Here is a 20,039-nt window from a genome sequence, read left to right on the forward strand (position 1 = left end):
AAAACTCAATAAATATATATATAAAAAAAAGAAGTTAACATGAGGATAGTAGGTGTGCGTGAGTTTTTATCCAATCAAATGAGTTTTACATGTTTAAATCTTTGCCCAGTGAAAACTGACATTATGGCTATAAATATGGCCTAAAGCAGAAATGCGTAAGTCAGTCCAGCTTACACCTACTTAAAAAATGTTTTGCCTTGCTCCATTTGCTTGCTTATTTTTAGATTACGAAATAAACTTGGATGTTTTTAATCTTGCCATTGGGCGTACAGCATCTTTTCTTCTTGCATGTGTTGTTTATAGACATATTGACTATATTATGACAACAATCTATATTTCTTTATGTTTTAGTTTTGTGTATCTGTCATGTTGCTAGGCAACGGGCAGCAGCCAGCAATGACGCATGTGCCGCACTGAACAGCAGCCGGTGCTTATTGCAGAAAAACACGTGGTGAATGGAGTTTGGGGGAGCACTTAGGAGGTGAGTAGTGTATACAGTATAAGGACTGTTAGTAATGTATTCTGGTGGTAAGGTCTGAAGACGGGGGTTAAACCCCGAAACATCACGTTGATTAAAGGATAATATTTTGAATCAAATCTGGAGAGTGCCTTCTTATCATTGGGATTATTTACTTGCTGTTGAGCACCCCCTTCAAGATTGTAATAACTGTGAATGCTAAGCTATTTTGCAGACTATCGCCTAGATTTAGAGTTCTGCGTTAGGGTTAAAAAGCAGCGTTAAGGGGTCCTAACACTGCTTTTTAACGCCCTCTGGTATTTAGAGTCAGGCAGAAAAGGGTCTACCGCTCACTTTCTTTCCGCGGCTCAAGGCTACCGCAGATCCCCTTACGTCAATTGCGTATCCTATCTTTTCTATGGGATTTGCCCAACGCTGGTATTACGAGTCTTGGAAGAAGTGAGCGGTAGAGCCTCTACCGACAAGACTTCAACCGCAAAAAAAAGTCAGTAGTTAAGAGTTTTATGGGCTAACGCCGGAACATAAAGCTCTTAACTACAGTGCTATAAAGTACACTAACACCCATAAACTACCTATGAACCCCTAAACCGAGGCCCCCCCACATCGCAAACCCTATAATTAAATTTTTTAACCCCTAATCTTCCGACTGGACATCGCCGCAACCTACATTATCCCTATGAACCCCTAATCTGCTGCCCCTAACATCGCCGACACCTATATTATATTTATAACCCCCTAATCTGCCCCCCCAACGTCGCCGCCACCTACCTACACTTATTAACCCCTAATCTGCCGACCGGACATCGCCGCCACTATAATAAATGTAATAACCCCTAAACCGCCGCACTCCCGCCTCGCAAGCACTATAATAAATTTTATTAACCCCTAATCTGCCCTCCCTAACATCGCCGCCACCTACCTACAATTATTAACCCCTAATCTGCTGCCCCCAACGTCGCCACTACTATAATAAAGTTATTAACCCCTAAACCTAAGTCTAACCCTAACCCTAACACCCCCTAACTTAAATACAATTTAAATTAAACAAACTAAATTTACTATAATTAAATAAATTAATCCTATTTAAAACTAAATACTTACCTATAAAATAAACCCTAATATAGCTACAATATAACTAATAGTTACATTGTAGCTATTTTAGGATTTATATTTATTTTACAGGCAACTTTGTATTTATTTTAACTAGGTACAATAGCAATTAAATAGCTAATAACTATTTAATAGCTACCTAGTTCAAATAATTACAAAATTACCTGTAAAATAAATCCTAACCTGTTACAAATACACCTAACACTACACTATCATTAAACTAATTAAATAAATTACCTACAATTATGTAAACTAAAATACAATTAAATAAACTAAACTATAATAAAAAAAAAAAAAACAATAAATTACAGAAAATAAAAAAAAATTACAATAAATTTAAACTAATTACACCTAATCTAAGCCCCTAATAAAATAAAAAAGCCCCCCAAAATAATAAAATGCCCTACCCTATCCTAAATTACAAAGCCTTAAAAGGGCTTTTTGTGGGGCATTGCCCCAAAGTAATGAGCTCTTTAACCTGTAAATAAAAATACAATACCCCCCCCCAACATTACAACCCACCACCCACATACCCCTACTCTAAAACCCACCCGATCCCCCCTTAAAAAAACCTAACACTACCCCCCCTGAAGATCACCCTACCTGGAGCCGTGTTCACCCAGCCGGGCACAGATGGGCCAGAAGTGGACATCCAGAGCGGCAGAAGTCTTTATCCGATTGGGGCAGAAGAGGTCCTCCAAGCGGCAGATGTCTTCATCCAAGCGGCATCTTCAATCTTTAATCAATCAGAGCAGAGCCATCTTGAATCCATCCGACGCGAAGCCATCCTCTTCTTACAATGTCCTAAGGCCGAATGAAGGTTCCTTTAAATTACGTCATCCAAGATGGCGTCCGTCGAATTCCAATTGGCTAATAGGATTCTATCAGCCAATCGGAATTAAGGTAAGAAAAATCTGATTGGCTGATGCAATCAGCCAATCAGATTGATGTTCAATCCGATTGGCTGATCCAATCAGCCAATCGGATTGACCTCGCATTCTATTGGCTGTTCCGATCAGCCAATAGAATGCAAGGTCAATCCGATTGGCTGATTGGGTGGGCAGATTAGGGGGTAATAAATATAATATAGGTTTTGGCGATGTTAGGGGCAGCAGATTAGGGGTTCATAGCTATAATGTAGGTTGCGGCAGTGTCCAGAGCGGCAGATTAGGGGTTAATAATATAATGTAGGTGTCAGCGATAGCGGGGGCGGCAGATTAGGGGTTAATAAGTGTAAGATTAGGGGTGTTTAGACTCGGGGTTCATGTTAGGGTGTTAGGTGTAGACTTAGAGAGTGTTTCCCCATAGGAAACAATGGGGCTGCGTTAGGAGCTGAACGCTGCTTTTTTGCAGGTGTTAGGTTTTTTTTCAGACAGCTCAGCCCCATTTTTTTCTATGGGGAAATCGTGCAGGAGCACGTTTTTCCAGCTTACCGCTACCGTAAGCAACGCTGGTATTGAGGGTTGAAGATGCTCCCTTTTCTGAGGCTAACGCAGCCATTCAGACAACTCGTAATACCAGTGTTGTCTTAAGGGTGCGCTGGGAAAAAAAAGGGTCGTTAGCACCGCGGGTCTTTACCGACAAAACTCTAAATCTAGGCGTATATAAGCATATACATATATATTTACTGGGAACACACAGTTTCCGTAGCCCGCAAAGTAAAGGCACTTTCCAGTGCCGTTTTTTTTTTCTAACACCACTTTTAACCCACAAATACTGCTTCGTACAAAAAAAAAAAGATGATGATATTTTTTATTTACTAAAACATTTTTTGGGGGGCAGTTGGAGCATATTTAAAAAATGAACCAGAGGTCGGACCTATGGTTAATTTTCGGAGTGCTTATTGTTACCACAAGCTTGCAGTAGCAATAGCCAGTCAGTTGTAATGGATGGTTATTTATTGCGCACCCACAAATTGATGAATTTGCCTGTTTGCGGGCACAGGATAAATCAACACTCTAATTGTAATCTGGCCCATTGTGTTTCATGTTTCTTTAACTGCTTTGATGAGCATGACGAGCTATAAGTGGTTAAATTGAAATAAAACCCAACATTCAGATAGAGCATGTAATTTTAAACTAATTTCTAATTTACTTACATAGTCATGTTATTTCCTGCATCAGTTTAAGGAAGTTTACTATGAAATCTCGCTAGATTTCAGTGAGATCACCGTAGAGCAAAGTGTTGTGTTAAGTCGTCGAAATCTCCAATTACGTCACTTCCGGTAACACTCCCATTCACTCCCATTTTCACTGTTTGTTTTTGTCTCTGTTAGGTCCTGCCGATCCTTTGGCATCCACCCCAAGTGAACCTTTGCCCCCCATGAAACCCCCCAGGTGGAGGCAAAAATAGATAGGCCCCTATTTAAGAAAGTCTGGCGGACCTGATCCGGCAGTGCGGATAAGGTCTGCCAAACCTCGCTGAATACGGCGAGCAATACGCTCGCCATATTCAGCATTGCACCAGCAGCTCACAAGAGCTGCTGGTGCAACGCCGCCCCCTGCAGACTCGCGGGGCCACCATCAGGGGGGTGTCAATCAACCCGATCGTACTTGATTGGGTTGATTTCCGGTGATGTCTGTCCGCCTGCTCAGAGCAGGCGGACAGGTTATAGAGCAGCGGTCTTTGTGACCGCTGCTTCATAACTGCTGTTTCTGGCGAGCCTGCACTTTGCTTGGACACATTGACACAAGATTGATATGTTCAAAGCAGTGAAGTGCAGATTGCAAGGAGGGTAGCGGCCATGTTTGTCTCACCAGCTATCAGCTGTCAAGACAACATTGCCTGAGCTAGTTAGGTCTCCACGGCAATATTTGAAGTATGCCTACAGGAAAACTAATTTTAGTTACAGTGAGGGCACTGTTTGTGAATTGTGCTGTGTAGGCACACTTCAAATAGGGCCCCCACAGTAAAATGCAGACAAGGGTTGATGTCGGCAATGTGGGTGATGACGTCACGCTCCCATTGACTTCTATGGGAGAGACATCACTGTTCGCCAGCATCGATCAAACACGGACCTTTTTTTAGAATATTCCAACAGATTGTCAGATCTGTCAATGAATATCAGGGCCTATGTAAGCTCAAATAATCACAGAAAAGAAGAAATATGACTACATATCAGAAGAACTGAGATTGACTACCCATAAGACAACATTTAAGAACCAAATTACTCTTAATGATACACCAGGCCATCTGCAAAAGCATTCAGCAGTATCTGCAAGAAACGTTCTCCAACCACACAACTCACAGAAATATTTGACCATTAAACCCAGCCTCCATTTATCCTAGGAGTTAAGAAAAACAAAAGTTAGAAGACTCATCAGTGATGGGTAATATTTGTGGAATTAACTGCCATTAGATCTACCCAGGATCAAGATATTTTGAAGAAAACACTCAAGATGTGGATAATTTACTAGGCTTTCCAAAGTAACCACTAATGTCAATGCATTTCTGGTGCAGCAAATAACATTTTGTAATTTTTAATGATGCTCTCAGTCAAGAATATATTTTTATTTATTATACAGCCTCTATATTTATCAGGGAATGTTGCTTTGTAGCTGCTGTGGTTATAGTTTTACCTCCTTCACCTCCTCCTCTTACTCTGACTGTTCTTTGAGGAACCATTTTCAATAAATTTAATTTTATTTTTTATTTTTAGTGTGTATTGTTTTTTTCCTTATGCCCCCCCCCCCACCAGAATGTTCTCTACCATTGGTGCAGCAGGTGCAGTGGCACCAGGGCCCAAGTGCTTGGGGGCCCAAAGTAGCCAGTCTATACATAGGCATGGGCAGAATGTATACAATCCTAATGCAGGGGAGCCTTGTTATGAGTGCAGGTTGCAGATCTATCTATATATCTATATATGTATCTATATATTTTTTATTGCTTTCTACTGAGTAACCTTTGGGGGCCCCCAAAAAATAATGCACCAGGGCCCTCTGTTAAGTATGTCCGCTACTGTGCATATCCCTCTTAGGGCCTGATGTTCTAAAGTTATCCACTCAGAAAACAGAACATGCAAAGCTTACATGTAATAAAGCGTAAAGGACCCAATCTGGTCTAAAGTAATAAAAAATGCAAAGAACAAAGTGTAAATGTAACAAAACTCTTGTCATGCACTTTTATATTGCAAAGGGTTTGTCTCTCCTTCGCATACAGAAATGCAGGGAATTATCCTTAGAGAAGTATAGCAAAATCTGCCTTTCTAGAATCATGTGAGAGTTCTCACAGTGCTGGAGGATCATTTTAGATCATAACATCTGGTCGTAAAGCTTTATGGGAGGCCTCTCTCATCTCTATGGGACTTCCCATTTCTGCCCTTTTTCTTTGAGTTCTTTTGAGTTCAGTACCTATGAAGTCTGCACTGTAATTTCTCTCCAAACAGGAGAATCTTTCATCATCAAGGCCTAATTAAGAGCATAACTAAACATCTGAAGGGTATAACATCAGTTTTTGATGTTATTTGGTGCTAAAAAATTTCCATTATCTACTTTAGATCATCCTTCTGAGAATGTCAGGTAAGAGCATGAAACAATGGCCTCTAGTTATCAAGCCGTCGACTTTGTTGCATTCAACGGCACCAATACGCTCGCCTAAGATCACTTAACATTGCTGCCGCAGACCTGAATACGTTCGCCAAAATTATCAAGAAAGCTGTCAAAAAGCCGCGCACCAAGAACGGTGGGATGAGCAGCGGACTGTTGTTAACTAACAGTCATCGATCTCGCTGCTTTTCGGCTTATTCACAGCTTTCTTGATAATTTTGGCGAACGTATTCAGGTCTGCGGCAGCAATGTTAAGTGATCTTAGGCGAGCGTATTGGTGCCGTCGAATGCAACAAAGTCGTGGGTGTTAGGGTTAGAGTTAGATTTACGGGTTAATAAGTATAATGTAGGTGGCGGCGGGGTCCGTGAGCGGCGGTTTAGGGGTTAAATAATTTATTTAGTTGCGGCGGGCTCCGGGAGCGGTGGTTTAGGGATTAAACAATTTATTTAGTTGCGGTGGGCCCGGGAGAGGCGGTTTAGGGGTTAAACAATTTATATAGTTGCGGAGGGGTCCGGGAGCGGTGGTTTAGGGGTTAATAAGTATAATGTAGGTGGCGGCGGTGTAGGGGGGCAGATTAGGGGTGTTTAGACTCGGGGTACATGTTAGGGTGTTAGGTGTAGACATTTACCATAGGAATCAATGGGATATCGGGCAGCAGCGAACATAAGCTTTCGCTGCTTTCCGACTCCCATTGATTCCTATGGCATCCGCCGCCTCCAGGCCGGCGGATTGAAAACCAGGTATGCTGGGCCGGAATAGTGCCAAGCGTACCTGGTAGTTTTTTGATAACTACCAAAAGTAGTCAGATTGTGCCGAACTTGCGTTCGAACATCTGAAGTGACGTAAGCATCGATCTGTGTCGGACTGAGTCCGGCAGATCGTATGTTACGTCATTAATTCTACTTTTGCTGGTATGTAGGGTTTGATAACTACGGCGAATAAGGCTCGCCACAAATACGCTGCGGAATTCCAGCGTATTTGCGGTTGACAGCTTGATAAATAGAGGCCAATGAGGTTTAACCAAAAGCCAGTGAAAACACAATTAATACATACATCTTAAGCTAATTAGATTCCAAGATACAGTTAGCTGATGACTAAAAATATTGTGTATGCCATTTTGGTGGCTTCAATAATTCAAATAGTAATAGTGAGAAAAAAAAACATCCAAGCTTTTTTCAGAAGTTTTGCATAGCAATCTAATGGACAGGGATTTTTCTGGATCTTTGTGTATGTGTGGATTTGTGGCTCTTCTGTAAGTAAAAAGTCATATTGCTCTTATCCAGTGGAATATTTAGGTTAGGTGCTGCCCTTGGCACTCAAAATTCTGCCCCCCCTTCCGCCAAGGTTTTAAGCCTTTTTTATCATAATATTTGTGTTCATGGAATTTTCACATGGACATGCAAAACAATTGCACACATTAGATATTTTTTTATTAATAGGCTTATAATAATGAGTTCAATGGTCCTGCAAGGAAAAAAAAGCCAAAAAAACTTAGTATATTTTTGTACCCAGGTCTTGAAGGCAGAATCAGTACAATATGTTCACATAAAAAAATCCGTTTTATGTCTGAGTATTGCCAGGCAGAAATGCATCAAAACATGTCCCTAAATTATGCCTCTTAAATCTCATTTGCGCACTGGATTAATTTTTAATATGCTTTTTATCTGTTAGCAGTAGCCAACCATGGAGATTTCAGGGGATACAATGAAATATTCATGACATACATTACTTGCATGAAAGTATTTTATATGCTCTTCCAAACAGTGTACTTTTTCCTTTACATGACATATGAAATTGCAAACTGAAAATGCACATTTTCTTCAAGCATTCATTCCATTATCGAGCTATATAATGCAGTATATATAGCAGCTGATGCAAGTAACTAATGCAGATTTGTTTTGTTTTTCTGTATTCAGGAGAAAAATAATCTTGATAAAACCTAGCTTTTGAAATAATATCCTGAGTGTACAGTTTTACCCTAAAGTAGCATTTAGAAGTGATGATGATATCTAAATATTGTGTTATGTTTTAATTAGGGTTGCACTGATATAATTTTTTTAAGACTGAGTACAAGTACCGATGCTTTTTTTCAAATACTCACCGATACCAATTACCGATACTTTTTTTTATGTCATATAACAGTTTATCAAACACAATACAGACTAATGATTTAAGATAGCTTCTTTATTATTATGAACTGTAACTCAAAATACATTTTGCAATCATTATTAAACAGTTTAATTTGATTGTTGTCATAAAGTTCACAGAACATGTTTATAAATGAAAATATTACAATAAATATAATTATAACAACAATAAATAATAGCTGCAGCAGATGGGACTGGAAAGCTATAATTTAAATGGGTGATTACTGGAAGCAATTGGGTTGTAGGGTGCCTAGGTAACATCAATCTGACATTTGTATTTAATACAAAGTAATATAATTTAATTCTGGAAAAAAACATTGGGGAAGGAGTGTCCCAGTAATCCCCTTTGAGAAAAATGGGGCTTTTGCATTCTAGTGACTCAACAGAAAATAGGGCTGGTCTTCATATTTTTCCAGGGCTGCTTTTTATTCCCAGTCCAGCCCTGGCAAAGGATGTTCCTCAGAGTGCAGTATGTTTTGAGCACAATTGTTCAAGATGAGAACTAGCAGCATAACAGGCAATCTAGCAATTAGAATAATTTTTCAAAAGTTAGTGACAAGTTCTTATTAAGGAACAGAAGCATCTCTGCATGTTCAACTATACTGTTTCTTAAGGACGTTTGGTGCTGTATTGCCCAATAAACACTCCGTATTGGTTAAAACAAGTGGTTTTACTAAACAATTCAATTAATAAGTTGTTAAGCAATACTTTATGTTACATACTATAAGCAACAATTCAATTACTAAGTTGTTAAGCAATACTTTATGTTACATACTATAAGCAACAAATAATATAAATTACTACATCACCAGATTTTGCATCATATATTTTCCACTTTGGCTGGGGATTCCCGTCACTACAGCCCGAACAATATAGGGATTCTGGGAGTTCACCTTGCCTGGTAGTAGCTTTTGGAGCACTGCTCTCAAACATACAATAATACAAATAACAGCAATTTGTTTTGGCAGAACAGAAGTGAACAATTTTTAGTTAAATCTTCACTACAGCTTAAAATTAAATGGGAACATGCAGTTTGAAAAACGCTTTAAGATGGCATATGGGTAGGAAGTGGAGGTATCGGTTTAAGTATCGATGCATTTGCATGACTACAAGTACTCATGCAAATGCTTGGTATCGGCACCAATACTGATACTAGTATCGGTATCGATGCAACCCTAGTTTTAATGTAAAAGTCTGAAGTGAAACACATTAAAACTACCTATTGCAGTAATAACCTTGTATTTAGACACAAGAGACCCTGTTTTACTAAAGGACAAAGTCCCTAACTTGGGAACCTGTCTACCCGTGTTTGTAGTGAGCTGGCAGCAGACATTGTACATCTGCTGCACGTAGATACTATTGCACTTATCTTTGAGCAGCATTGTCACTTGCTCTCACTCAACCAATTTTGAGGTCCAATTACCTCAAACAAGTAAGTTTCGGGTGATTTATCTCTGCCACCTTGAGGTAAACAAACTTGCATGAGAGTAACTGCACTACAATGGTTCAAAAGTAGCTTCCACTGTGGTGTACATGGAGCTAATAAAGTATAAGTGTACAATTATCAGTAAATTCTACATTTTAAGGTTTGCAGCCCTGTTTATATGCAGAATATTTAAATGAGTTAAAAATAAAGATCATTTTGGTTAACCTTTAATTACACTGTTGCTCCTATCAGCAACCAGATTGTCCTGATATGAAAAATATTGCTGGGTAAACTTTTTTCCATGTAAGAAAGGACCACTGAAGGTGAGGTTTTCGGTTTTTGAAATGACTAAAAATCAAAGGCTTTCATCAAGAGAGATTTGAGTCCCTCTGTCCCTAAGACCTACTAGTGGGCTATAATACTGTAGTGCACTATCCCCAGTTACAAGGTCCTGATAATCTAAGTGTGGAACTTAAGGGTTTTGCTTAATTTATAGCCTATTCATCAGTTCCTGTAGGACAAGCTTGTTAATTATGGGCTACACTGGCTCTCAACCACTGGAATCCACGGTGGTGGTAATTAAAAGCCCATAATAGTCAAAAAATTACATACTCGTTAGATTTGTCAATTTGAGCAACATTTCTACTGTGTGTTAATAATGGTTAAATATTGTATGGCCTTCCGCCCACATATCATGATATACATAAAACTATTGGTTTGGTTACTTGAATTTGAAGGGTCACCGCAAATTGAGTCCTAGTGGTACTGAAGATTTATAAAAGACAGAATAAGGGTAGCGCTAATACAGCTTAGAGTTTAGTCTATTGTAATGTTCCGGTGTGGTAGAGGCAGTGCTCTGTATTCTCAGATTGAACTTTTGTGTGATGTAGCAAAGAGTTGGACTTATATACAAATTAAATGGATACTAAACCTCTGAGGAGACTATATATAATTGTACACCAAGTCTAATAAAAACAATAAAAATTTAATTGTAAATTAAATAAAATACAGAAGCAAATATTAGAAGGTGCCAGCACCAATGGCGGGGTTAAAAATACAATAAACAATAATTTGTAACATATAGGACTTAATATTACATAAGAAACAGGTGGATATATTGTTAGATACAATTTATATCGTAAGTACAGTTTCTAACAAAAAGTCTATGTTTCCCAGTTGGGTCAGTTTCGTGAGCAAAAAGATAGCAAACAAATGTTCCCAATTTACCGTTTCAGTGTATCTGAATACCGTCCTCAAGTAGTTAAAACAAAACTGTTAGTAGCCGTAGAGGGTAAATGGAAAAAAACGCTCCTGCGGTGGTGTCCAATACTTTGTTGGTAACAGGCGATGTTGTTAGTGCACTGCGATTTCAAGATGTAAAATCCCACTTTATCTTAATGTCCTGTGTATTGCCGTAACTGTTTTACAGGTAAGTCTTGGGGCCGGGGTAGTTGCTGGCAGCCGTGACAGAGCTCTCTGGGCTGTACCTCCAGGTCCTATTACCTGTTCCGATGTGTGGGATAGTAAGACTGGAATCCGTTAGATCAGATATGTAGTAAATGGACTCAATGAGAACTCGGTAGATAGATCCTGGGTGAGGAATTACGCACATGTATACACCGCTTTATTTAAAGACAGCTTTAATGCACCTCACCTACTATAACCGAATTCTCTAAAGGAATAATAAGTAGATAAATAGGCAGATGAGCAAATCTACGCGTTTCAGCCGGGTGGCCTTTATCAAGATGCTCATCGTGGTGTTGTGTAGATTTAAATATCCTCATGTGGTTCATGATAGGTCCAAATTTTACTCCCACAGGGTGTGTTGTGGTCGTGAATCATCTGTCTATTAGACATTAAATAGTGAACAGTCTTGTAACAATTCGATGACATAGGAGAGTTGTTTTATTCTAAGCGGCAAAAAACAAATTATTATTATATATATATATATATTTTAAAATGCTATAAAATAAGCATGTTATTGAAAAGTGAGTTCTAAATTAAAAATAAAATAAAACTTTAAATATTACAGGAACTAAACAGTAGTTGGACTTGACTTGGTGTACTTATTATAATGCAAATAAAGATTCTAAAAAACAAGAGGTCATGTTAATCAGGTGAAAGAGAGTAGTTTATTAGAATTTAAAAGCATTTATCGATTAGTGGTATTGAACTATCTCACTATGTAAATGACTTAAATAAAATGATATAATGACGAATGTAATGAGGAATGAATAGATAATATAAATAATGGTTTATTTAATTTCAGACCATGGAATAATGTGCCAAAATAGTTTGATATGTATGGGTGTACATTTGGAATACTTATTGATAGATTATGTTTATAAGATAGTAAGAAAAAAGAGGAAAGACATAAAGTACATGTTGATGCTATAATTCTGAGAACAAAAGGTGGTGTTGATACCAGTGGCGTAGCGTGGGGGGGGCAACAGGGGCGGTTGCCCCGGGCGCATAATTCTGAGGGGCGCTTTCAGCCTCAACTTAGCAAAGGGAAGAAGGGGGGCTAAAAATTCTGACAGGCCCACAGCTCTGTTCTGCGACCCGTCAGGAATGTGGTGATGCCGCCACTAAGGTAAGGTGTCAGGATGAGACTTACTTATAGCCCTGTTTTTGCCTGATACTAGCAACACGCAAAATGCAGCTTAATTACGGTTCTATTATTACCCAACAAGTAAGTTCCCTTCCAACAAAGGACCCAGAGCCAGAATGCCATGCATTGCCTGGGGCACTTTTTAAGGATCTCTAAGCAGAGGTGGGGGGAGGAATCCTTAAAAAGTGCAATAAATCTCTTTCAAACCCGTGGCACTGGTGGCAGCATGGCTGGGCTCTGCCTTTCTGTTAACCCCAGTTACCTAGTTAGTGGGATGGTGGGGTGATCAGAGACCATACTTTCATGTTTGACTGGATTCTGATTACAACTTACGCCATCTTGTCCTTGCACAAAAAAAGTATATTTGTGACACTTGACAAAAATGAGACCTTGTTTCCTGTATTTGATTTTTCGCCTCCATGATCTTCCTAGGGCAGAAGTAGATTTAGGGATTTGTGTGCTGTCTGGCACCAGGATTGTGCTGCTCACCAGGCATTTCACTGTGTTTGTCTCCTATCAAAGAAGTCCTATGAATTCACCATCTTGAATCTATTTCTTGCTGGACTCCTGAGGTGTGGACTTTTACCTATTTTTAGGGTTTGGGTGCTCATTGCCTTTTTTATTTACATTAAACCCACCCTTACTGCATTTAAAGTTAAAAAAATAACTATAATTTGTGTTAGTAAATAAATTTAACAGCACCCCCCTAAATACCATACACCCTCCCCCCATATATGTATGTAATGCTGTGTTGTCTGTCCCATGCCCCTTTTATATTGATTACTTACAATTGTTATATTTATTAAGGTAGAATATATACCCCACTTTTATATGTCATTGGCACCCAAAAGACAGTCTGCCCAGCAGGGACAACCTTATCTAACAGCTGCCAACCTGTGTGTCCCCTTTTCCTCTTTTTAACGACTTACAATATGGGTTGCTGCAATTTGGGGGTGGGTGCACCCTGTGGTCTGCAGTATTTGTACCATGAAGTTTTACAGATCAGGACATGTCACCACCAGATGGGGGTTAAGGGGGGCTTTCCCCCATGTGTAAAACGAGAATAAATCTTAAAATTTAATATTGTATATATTTGCCCAGCTCTGGAGAGCTGCAGACAGGGTTTGATCACAGGGGGATAGCACATAATGCTTGCAGGCTTCACCCACTGCCTCTTGTATTGCCAATATATTATTTTCATGGCTTTGTTTGTAAGGCGCTACTGATTAGCAGCTGCTTATGACAAGGGACATATTTTGGGGATATGGGTATCATCAGCAATAACTGTTAGTTATCCAGTAAAGATGGTTAAGGGAGCATTTTGTGGGAGAGGAGACAGTGTCCCTTGCTTTATGTGATCTACCAGGCTTGGGTCTTTGCTTGGTTTGTCCCAAATGTAAGAAGAAGCAGCATATCTAAAATGGGGATGGGGGGGCGCAATACTTGCCTTGCCCTGGGCACTGACAACCCACGCTACGCCACTGGTTGATACTATAACTAAAAAATAAAATATTCCATTCAAAGAGAAAAAAAAAATAAAAAAATAAGATATTCCATTCAAAGAAAAAAGATATGCTGTAAATCTTCAACTATTATCTAAAAGTGTGAAGATTTAAAAATTAAATGTCTATGTAAATAGCAGATTTATTAAACTGCCGTTAGAAATGCAAAATGAAGTGTAACTAGGGAGTTGGAGTAAAGTAGTAAATATATGTATATTTTTACAAAAATGTCCGGTGATTGAATTATCCCATATTTCTTTAAGAGAAGAGTTGGGCAAAGAACGATTAGTATCAGAGGGACGGCTACCTCAACATATAGGAGCATAACCTAATTTAAAGCTAGACTTATTTGTATATAAGGAATCTTAAGATTCCATGTTTACACTATAACCATTACTAGTTTCAAATGGTTAAGTTAAAAAATAAATAATCATACAGACAAAGCCATTTGAAACTAGTAATGGTTATAGTGTAAACATGGAATCTTAAGATTCCTTATATACAAATAAGTCTAGCTTTAAATTAGGTTATGCTCCTATATATTGAGGTAGCCGTCCCTCTGATACTAATCGTTCTTTGCCCAACTCTTCTCTTAAAGAAATATGGGATAATTCAATCGCCGGACATTTTTGTAAAAATATACATATATTTACTACTTTACTCCAACTGCCTAGTTACACTTCATTTTACATTTCTAACGGCAGTTTAATAAATCTGCTATTTACATGGACATTTAATTTTTAAATCTTCACACTTTTAGATAATAGTTGAAGATTTACAGCATATCTTTTTTCTTTGAATGGAATATCTTATTTATTTATTTTTTTCTCTTTGAATGGAATATTTTATTTTTTAGTTATAGTATCAACACCACCTTTTGTTCTCAGAATTATAGCATCAACATGTCCCTAACTTGTCTACCCGTGTTTGTAGTGAGCTGGCAGCAGACATTGTACATCTGCTGCACGTAGATACTATTGCACTTATCTTTGAGCAGCATTGTCACTTGCTCTCACTCAACCAATTTTGCGGGAGCAAGGTCTCCCAATTACCTCAAACAAGTAAGTTTCGGGTGATTTATCTCTGCCACCTTGAGGTAAACAAACTTGCATGAGAGTAACTGCACTACAATGGTTCAAAAGTAGCTTCCACTGTGGTGTACATGGAGCTAATAAAGTATAAGTGACCGATCAGTAAATTCTACATTTTAAGGTTTGCAGCCCTGTTTATATGCAGAATATTTAAATGAGTTAAAAATAAAGATCATTTTGGTTAACCTTTAATTACACTGTTGCTCCTATCAGCAACCAGATTGTCCTGATATGAAAAATATTGCTGGGTAAACTTTTTTCCATGTAAGAAAGGACCACTGAAGGTGAGGTTTTCGGTTTTTGAAATGACTAAAAATCAAAGGCTTTCATCAAGAGAGATTTGAGTCCCTCTGTCCCTAAGTACTTTATGTCTTTCCTCTTTTTTCTTACTATCTTATAAACATAATCTATCAATAAGTATTCTAAACGTACACCCATACATATCAAACTATTTTGGCACATTATTCCATGGTCTGAAATTAAATAATCCTACATATGCTCCCATGGATATCTTAATCCAAGGAAAAATGTATATATATATATATATATATAGTTGTATATTCAACCATCCTAACCTCAATTAAACAATAAATATATATAATATAATACCCCAATAAGGGTGAAAAATAAGTAAGAATCAATGGACATCCAATTGTTTCAACCTGTTAATAAAAGTCATGAGGTGGATTATACAAAGTACATACTCATATACAACACCAAGTATAGTTAGTAGTATAGTTGTGTAATTAAAGGGAAATGTTGATGTACATGTGTGCACGAACATATTACAGTGTGAACACAGACATCATGACACATTACATAAATGAAGCTCTAAGACAACTAAACGACGCTGATTCTTATATGATACTCTCCAGCAACCCCACTAAACGTTTTCAAAGGGAGTTGAAAGACCTTCTGGATGATGGGGTGGAACAAGGTTTCTTGGATCAGGAAACAGCAGCATACATTTCCGTGGGATGCCCGGTCATCCCGGTGTTCCACCATCTCCCGAAGGTCCACAAGTCCCTTGAAAATGTCCAAGGCCGCCCCATAGTCAGTGGGATTGGGTCTCTTTTTGAGCACCTCTCCCAGTGGTTGGATATGGTACTCAATCCCTTTGTTGAAGCTTTGCCTAGCTTTTTGAGAGACACTAAACACTTGATCAATTTGATTGACGATATAAAGTGGGATAGTGACTTGTATAGCTGGGTGACTATTGATGTCACGGCCCTATACTCCTCTATCCCTCATGATAGAGGACTAGAGGCCATTGCATTTTTTCTACAGGAGTGGTCTGACCTCTCTGAAGATTTTCAGGCCTTTGTGTTGAGAGTTACCCGCTTCCTTTTGACCCACAATTTCTTTGAGTTTGAGGGCACGTTCTATCTCCAGAGGCGTGGGACAGCTATGGGGGCCAAGTTTGCCCCCTCCTATGCCAACCTGTTTATGGGTTGGTGGGAGCTGTCCCACGTCTTTGGAGATGGAAATGCCCATAAGTCCCAGATTATATTCTTTCGTCGTTTTATTGACGATTTGATTTTTATCTGGAGTGGAAATGAGGCTGCTATGACAGATTTCATACTAAACATTAACTCCAACACGATAGGCCTCAAATTCACGTATGAGATCCAAAAGGCTAAGATTAATTTCCTGGACATAACCCTCAGTGGTAGTAGGGAAGGTAGAATCTATTCTAGCCTGTATAGGAAACCAATCTCTGGCAACTCCTTGCTACACGCAAGTAGTTGCCACCCTAGACATGTTCCATATGCCATTGCCAAAGGCCAGCTCATCAGGGCGAAAAGAAATTGTACTGATGAAATGGAGGGTCAAGTCCAGATGAAGGAGGTTCACAAGCGCCTCTTGCAGAGAGGGTACCAACGAAAAACTGTGAATAGGGCCTTTAATGATGTTTCCAAAATACATAGATCAGATCTACTACAAAATAGATCTAAAACTGTAGAGACACATAAAGGTGTCACTTTTGTAACTGATTACAGTTCACAATATGTAGATGTATGTAAAATTGTGAAACATCATTTTAAGATGCTCATAGCAGACGAGAGACTATTAGGATGTGTACAGGAAGGTGTGAGATGCTCCTATCGGAGGAACCGCACATTAGGTAATATATTGTCACCTACAGTCCTTAAGAAATCGCCGTCCCAGGCTAGCTCATGGCTCACAAGCAAAGGCTCCTACAGATGTGGAAGCTCCAGATGTGGTGCATGTGACTATTTGATTATATCGGATACCTTTAGGTCCTCTGTTACAGGGAAGGTATATGACATTAATTTCTGTCTTAACTGTACATCTACATATGTTGTGTACTGCATCACTTGCACTCGATGCGGTAAGCAATATGTAGGACTCACAACCAGGGATGTTAGATCACGAATGAGGGAACACCTTTCCACTATACGTGTTGGCAAAGCAAGCACCCCGTTGGTGAATCACTTTGCAGTAGTACATAACCAAGATCTTACCTGCTTCTCCTGGCAACCTATTGACATGATCCCCTACCCTAAGAGAGGAGGAGATAGAGATTTGATGTTGGGGAAAAGGGAGATGCTGTGGATCTTCAAACTAGAGACTAGAGTCCCCCATGGACTTAACTCCGAATTTGATCTCATCAACTATTGGGAGTAGGGGTTAGACTGTCCTAGATGAGGGGAACCATAGCGCCTTAAGCCCTTAAATAACAACATCAATATTAATATGTGTCATGATGTCTGTGTTCACACTGTAATATGTTCGTGCACACATGTACATCAACATTTCCCTTTAATTACACAACTATACTACTAACTATATTTGGTGTTGTATATGAGTATGTACTTTGTATAATCCACCTCATGACTTTTATTAACAGGTTGAAACAATTGGATGTCCATTGATTCTTACTTATTTTTCACCCTTATTGGGGTATTATATTATATATATTTATTGTTTAATTGAGGTTATGATGGTTGAATATACAACTATATATATATATATACATTTTTCCTTGGATTAAGATATCCATGGGAGCATATGTAGGATTATTGCCTAGCTGTTCACGACTCCTTATCATCATATATGTACTATATATACCCCTATTTGCTATGGTCTGCCTATTTACCATTTCTTAAATCTGAATTATATCATTGATATGTAGTATACATTTTGTTTAACATGATCACTGCATTGTACTTTATATTCCTTGTATCAGGACTGTGGCCAGTAACAGGCACCTTAAATGTAATTAGCACTTTAAGAGGAGTGACTTTGTTTTAAACTCCCCTGTGTTTTACTGACGTCACTTTAATCAATATGTGTATAAATTGCACCTGGAGTAGGCTCACCTATGCTATGATTACGGCTTACAGCCGAAACGCGTAAGCAAGCCTATCCCTTGGTGCTTATGTGTGCACTCTGAACATACACTTTTTGCTCTTTGACCGTCTGTTTTTAAAGATTTTTTTCTAATAAAGGACTTTTATTTCACTGAACTTCAGCCGTCCGCTTTTGCTTTTTCACTGTGGTAAGGTTTTCTATAGCCTGATACTAGCGGAACGGCTCCCTGCCAAGTCCCTTCTCCACTGTGATGAATAGGCTCCTGGACTGAGAGGAATGTTGGTAGTTTCCTACAATACATAATACGCTATATATGGAACTTGGATTTGCCCCTCTTGTGAGAATCGGAGCGGTTTGAATATTGGATTATAAGCCTTTGACCATTACAACTCACAGCAATTCATCTGTCCGGGAAGGATCCCCTGTGACATCACAATACAGCGAAACAAGCCGTCATCTTTACTGCATGCAAGTGATACACCCCCTGCCACCTGGATTGGCCCTCTGATTGGAGCAGTGTGAGAGATTGATCCGTGACGTATTGACGTCAGCGTGTAGACAACACGCCTCCCGACCTGGTTTGGGAGCCGATCGAAGTCACCACTGCTACACAGCCTGGTCCTGTGGATTCCTATACGATTGAGGTACGGAGTGCCCGGAACTTGCAGTAAGTCTATGCGGACTCTTGCTTAGGTGGTGAGACACCTTTTTCTGCTGTTAAGGAGTTACTACTGTCTACCTTTCTGAGTGTGAAGTATTATCCTGCGGGAAATTACATATAGATGGTCGGACTTTAATTTATTTATTTATCTATTTATTCATTTTTCAGTGTGGAATCCACCCACTCTCTCTTTGCTGGTTCTGAAATTAAATAAACCCTTATTTATATTATCTATTCATTCCTCATTACATTCGTCATTATATCATTTTATTTAAGTCATTTACATAGTGAGATAGTTCAATACCACTAATCGATAAATGCTTTTAAATTCTAATAAACTACTCTCTTTCACCTGATTAACATGACCTCTTGTTTTTTAGAATCTTTATTTGCATTATAATAAGTACACCAAGTCAAGTCCAACTACTGTTTAGTTCCTGTAATATTTAAAGTTTTATTTTATTTTTAATTTAGAACTCACTTTTCAATAACATGCTTATTTTATAGCATTTTAAAATATATATATAATTATAATTTGTTTTTTGCAGCTTAGAATAAAACAACTCTCCTATGTCATCGAATTGTTACAAGACTGTTCACTAATTAATGTCTAATAGACAGATGATTCACGACCACAACACACCCTGTGGGAGTAAAATTTGGACCTATCATGAACCACATGAGGATATTTAAATCTACACAACACCACAATGAGCATCTTGATAAAGGCCACCCGGCTGAAACGCGTAGATTTGCTCATCTGCCTATTTATCTACTTATTATTCCTTTAGAGAATTCGGTTATAGTAGGTGAGGTGCATTAAAGCTGTCTTTAAATAAAACGGTGTATACATGTGCGTAATTCCTCACCCAGGATCTATCTACCGAGTTCTCATTGAGTCCATTTACTACATATCTGATCTAACGGATTCCAGTCTTACTATCCCACACGTCGGAACAGGTAATAGGACCTGGAGGTACAGCCCAGAGAGCTCTGTCACGGCTGCCAGCAACTACCCCGGCCCCAAGACTTACCTGTAAAACAGTTACGGCAATACACAGGACATTAAGATAAAGTGGGATTGAAATCGCAGTGCACTAACAACATCGCCTGTTACCAACAAAGTATTGGA

Source organism: Bombina bombina, chromosome 2 (assembly GCF_027579735.1).
Source record: "Bombina bombina isolate aBomBom1 chromosome 2, aBomBom1.pri, whole genome shotgun sequence".
Lineage (NCBI taxonomy): Eukaryota > Metazoa > Chordata > Amphibia > Anura > Bombinatoridae > Bombina > Bombina bombina.